Source organism: Zingiber officinale, chromosome 1B (assembly GCF_018446385.1).
Source record: "Zingiber officinale cultivar Zhangliang chromosome 1B, Zo_v1.1, whole genome shotgun sequence".
NCBI lineage: Eukaryota > Viridiplantae > Streptophyta > Magnoliopsida > Zingiberales > Zingiberaceae > Zingiber > Zingiber officinale.
In genome coordinates, this window is record NC_055986.1 from 72,755,083 (window position 1) to 72,760,866 (window position 5,784).

General features: G+C 40.0%; 1 long non-coding RNA gene across 1 annotated transcript; it reads right to left on the reverse strand.

The window, feature by feature from the left end:
• Nucleotides 1-4,938: 4,938 nt before the first annotated feature.
• Nucleotides 4,939-5,518, reverse strand: LOC121971364. The gene is made up of 3 exons (XR_006109125.1): nucleotides 5,378-5,518; nucleotides 5,191-5,287; nucleotides 4,939-4,998 (listed from the first exon to the last, which is right to left on the reverse strand). It is a non-coding gene; the product is annotated as an uncharacterized LOC121971364 (long non-coding RNA).
• Between the last annotated feature and the right edge of the window lie 266 nt (nucleotides 5,519-5,784).

Sequence of the window (5,784 nt, forward strand, 5' to 3'; positions counted from 1 at the left end):
GTCTACTCCCGACGGTAACAATCTCGATCTCATGTGGAACCACGGTATACTTCTATTGGTGACCGTGTGGCTCAAACATCTCACATAAAACAATCCAAACCAGCACTACTGATAATCACATATAGATGTTCTCGTCGAATCATCTCTAGATCTATGCAAAGGATGATGTGCGTGACTCACCGCGGATCCGAATTAGATCACAACATCGTCCACAAAGACAATGGAAACCTATCCAAACATCCTTGACAAACCAGGATCATCAGGCACTAAATACATCTAAGGCACTGTAAGCCTATATGGCAAAACCCAAGACACAAAATGTCTGTATCACAGATATTCCTATCCATAAGATCTCTGATAATAAGTCGAAAATCTGATCATCCATAACATAAATCACCAAAGAATAAATCCTCCAGTGTGAGAGCAACGCTCCATCACAGGAAACATCACATATGTGGGAGCAACGCTCCACCACAAATAATCTGAAATATGTATCTGCAATAAATATAGGAGTAATGCTCCGCTACCAGCAATCCGTGATATGTGGGAGCAACGCTCCACCACAAAACAATATCCAAGTACCCCAAGGCACCTAACTATCCAGCTAGAGACTGTACAAGATCTCTCTACCATAATTCGCTGTGGTTAGCCTAGGATATAACAACCTAGTAACTAATCAAATCCATCATCAACTCTATCAGCATCCTAGTGGGACATCCACTGATAGAAAAATTAATTGATGAGTTAATTCAACAAATGACATAATGCAGTCACTCCACATTCTGCATTCAGTATAAGTAGAATCATCCTACTGCTACCAATGTATACACCTAGCACACATGCTCACACAACATATGTATAATCAACAAAATCCTCCAATTATTATACACCAAACATACTCACAACTCAGGTATAATCAGTATGATACCTCCAACAATACATACCGAACACGTGTCCAAAATCAATGTAGGTAAAATCAACAATACACCTCAAACAACGCTCATATGACATATCTTCACCTATGTCAAGAGTATAACCAACATATACTTCCAATAAAGCATACTAAACCCAGGTGCACTCACAAATCAACATAATCAAAAAGGTTACCTCAGATACCACACCAACCACATATGTACATATCACAACTCAGATTAAATCGACAAAATGCTTCCATCAAAACACCACCGATGTACTTATACTACATCTCGGATGTAATCAACAAGTTATCCTCAATAATACCTTCAGATACATACACCGAACTACATATCTATGATCCACCAGGAACCTTCAAACCATATCAGAACATGGATACATATACTACTTGCAAATGGACAGTCTACCACAGGACTCCTACAACCCAAAACAATCATGATATACATGCAAAATCAGCATACCAGCTCAACCAAAGAGACCAACCTTATGCTACCAACACTCATGGGTTACGGGTATATCTAAACAAAATTCATGCATATGTATCAAGCATGAATACATCAATCAAAAGCAACTCAAAATGGAGCAGCCTAATCATCCAGTAACAACCCTGCTCTAAGTTCAAAGGAACTAGTATCGGACAAGAAAAATATACACAGCCGTGGTATAACATTGCAAGTCAATGTCATACCCTACCAAGTCTATATCAAATGGGAAGAATTTTATCATCACAAATTCAAATGTACTCTCCCAGTATACACTAGTAACGAGTGTATCCCATAAGTGTTAAGCAATTAGCTCTACACTTCCTTACATCAGCGGGGTCATATATCCCAATGCACCCTCTAAGTTATCCCACCAGATATATACAGTCCATGGTCAAAGTTTTCATGGAATAGGATACATCGATCCTCTATAACCTATCCAAGCCGACAATGATATACGGCTGAATCCGTCCTTTCCACGTCAGTACAAAGCATGTACTCAAATGTGCTCTAGATACATAACTAAGCACAAACAACCTAAAGGTTCAAACCTCTAAAAATAGAGTATGACAATCCTCTACTAATCAACCAACAAAACTAAATCATTCATCTACTAACTAATCAAGAATACCTTAATCCTCCACAAGCAACTAAGGTATATCAAACCACGATCAAACGGTATACTACATTATCAAATAACTATATCAGTTCATGGGTCAATTCAACACTAATACATCATCTCAAACTAGAGAATGTCAATCCACATAATATCATATGAATAAATGTGTACGACCCAAAAGAAAAAGCTAGAATTCAATATCATCAAGACACCCTCATTTTTTTTTTATCCTCAAAAATATCAGCCCACTAATATCAGATGAATAAGTCTCTACTCTCCATGAGGGTAAGTTAGCATTCAAAACATCAAATCATTATTTATCCACATAGTTCAATATCAGATGAAACAAATATCAATTTTATCATCCCGTTAACTAACCACAATTAACCAGATTTATTAAAATCAAAAATCTCATAGGCACATAAACTCTCTAGCTTCCAATTTATAATCTGATCACCAACTATAAACATCAACCTGTGAACACCATACATGATACTCACTATATCACCATCAATGACAACCCAAATAAAAGATCATCAAAATAGTTATCCACTAAAAGATCATCAACAACCACATAACATTTACTCTCTTAAATCATTAGAAATCAACACATCAAAATATCTGATCTCACAATATCCCTCAACCTCAAACCATTCTCAACAATGATCAAACATGGTAACTCCCCAATAAACAATTTTCATCGTATCGGGTACCCTAATATCCAAAAGGTATGAGTATAAAAAAACTCAACTGACTAAGTCAACAGGAATAGGTAAGTGTCATCCACTACCCAACTAACAATAGCAGAGACTGGTATGTGCCTCCATCTCCTACTAGTAGTAACAGAAGATAAAACTACTGATGCTATGATAAGAAAATCACTAGAGATAATAATCCTTGATATCTATTAAGGTCAATCATGCTCAATGGATAACCCATCACATATAATATTTGCTACAACATCCAGACAAGTACTAAAGATAAAGTGCTAATACATGTCATAACTATCAAATTAAACATCATACCTATATGCCGTCTGGAGATGTTCCATCGCTGTCCAGCCCCCAAAATTGACCTCGGAATTCCGTACGAGAAAAACAAACACCGGAAATCCATATAAATCCAAAACGGAAGTCCATAACATAATCGAAACGGACAAATCCAGACTAATCTGTCTCACAACTAGGGCTAGTATAAAAATGTCCAAAATACCAAACGCAGGTATCACACCCTGCTCTGATACCAATGAATTGGTATCAGATAAATCCCGAAAATCCAACACACGGAAATCAAATAAATATCGCCAAACTTTGGCGCGCTGATACCCAATAAACTGATATCAGATTATTCAAAGTATCCATAATACGAAAACAAAGATCGTAAAAATCCAGAACACACAGCAAGTATCGTATACCTGCTCTGATACCACTAAATTGTCACGTCCGAAGAAATTTCGGCAGCATCTCCCCTGTACGGCGGACAATATGAAACTTTCTACATATCACATATACTTCAGCCACAGGCGGCTGGAATGATAACAAAAATAAAAACAAACACCACGCAGTTTATAAAGATATTCAGCCTCTGGCTGTCACAACCACGCAGTTAATAATAGTAATCAATCATAGTAGGACTCTGACTCGAAATCCACCCTACTCCACTACACTCGTAAAGCTCAAATCCAACGAACTCACCTCTTCTGCCGTCCAGGCAGGCATATAGTAGAATAAAAACCAAACCATCCAAAGACCATCAAACGGTAACAATCCGTACAATATCCATAAATAAAATCCAAAACAAAACTAAAACATAGTCTGATGGAAGAAAAACCAAAATAAAGCAAATAACAACCTAGTAGAGAACTAGCTCTACGTGCAGATGGGGGGCCAGCGACTGGAACTGCTCCGGACAGCCTCAACCTGAAAATATCAACAATGGAGGCGGGGTGAGTCCAACACTCAGCAGGTACAACTGATATGCATAATAAAACAAATCATACGTACAGTCTCCTGAATATGAGGAGGATAAATGCAACTGAAATGAAATCAGAAGATAACTGTACTGACCGGATCAAAGTATAAAGGTAACAGGTCGTCAGACCGAGTGAGTCATAATCCTGTATGCATGTCAATCAATGCATCCAAACAAATGCAACATATAAGTGCAGCAATCACAAGCGAATAAAAATGCAATAAATGCATATGTCAACCCCATACTCTGAAATCAATGCTCCTGTGCAATGACAGAGTAAACGGCTCTTGTCCTGTGACCCCAAATCATAAATGGGAGCTCAATACTCTCATCTCCCGGGACACGATGACGGGAGGATATCTCTGTCGGCTACCACGCTCGACCAACGGAGCCAAACAAAGTCCACCATCTGCCGGCTACCACGCTACCCACGGAGCCAAACAGAGCGGAACTGACGGCCGGCTACCACGCTGAGTCACCGACCAGCGGAGCCAAACACGCCACACACCAGCCAGATATACAAATCCATGGGTGATGTGTGCAGGTAATCTGGCGATGAGCTCAACCAAAGTAGAGCCGACAATCGCACAAGATGCAATCATGATGCATGATACTGAACATGGCAATCTCATGAATAACATGGCATGATCCATATAAATAGATACAAAGTGTGTACCACAAGAAGACGTATCAAATAGAAGGCACACAAATCGAAGAGGGTATCAAATAAACCCTAGATCCAGAATATAACAGAGCATGTGGTTAGGTCACTACCTAAGGCATATGTGATCAGGTAGATAATATGTAGTGCAGAATAAATAAACAAACAACATGTACTAATCATGTAGTGACCAACCGAAATAAACAGGTAACACAATTACTGTTATATGTTAAACATATTATCATGCATATCAAAAGACATAAGTCAAAGTACCCGCCTCCAATCGAAATGGTCCAACTCGGACGTCGAGATGCTCGTCTCGAATCAAAGTCCTGTGTTAAATCGCACAGTTTAGCTAATTTAATTATAAACAAATAGCTAAACAAATTTCTAACCCACTAACCAGTTAGGGTTAGTTTCGTTAACCCCAATTACACCATTACATAACTTCCAAACCTAATTATTAATTATTGCTAACTCAACTAGCAATAATCTACCACAAATATCAAAACCCTAATCCTTACCTTAATTCAACAGGCAGGAAAGGTGCTGTCGATTGCTACAAAAAGTGGCTGCCGGAATAGGGCAACTCTAATATCGCCGATCTGTTGTACCAAGGATCTGAAAAACCAAAAGGTACCGATCTAATGTTATGATCAACAGTAGCTATAGAACAAGAACAGAACACTAGATCACGACCTAAACCCTCACCTTTCTGTCACAATACCGTATCACCACTGCTCTGAGGAGGAAGAAATGCTCACAGCTAGGGCACAGAGGATTTCCGGCCGGCAGCACTGCTGTGAGAAGGTCTCGGCTCCGGTTAGAGTGGCGGCAGAGAAGTAGAAGGGCACAGAGCGATCGGCGGTGGCTCTAGTCGCCGGCGGAAGAGAAGAAATTGGCCGGCACTGTGCAAAAGAGCAACAGCGGCAGTACACAGGGAGGAACTAGGCACCGGAGACTGGTGCTGAACCTGTGGTCGGCGCTCGGCTTCGTCTCGGCGCTGCCACCAATCGAGAGAAGGCGCGGGTTCTCGGGTGGCGGCGCTAGGGCACACGGAAAGAAGAAGAAAACAAGGTTCGGGGTTCGGCCGGCGGTAGAACTAAGGCAGAGAGGAG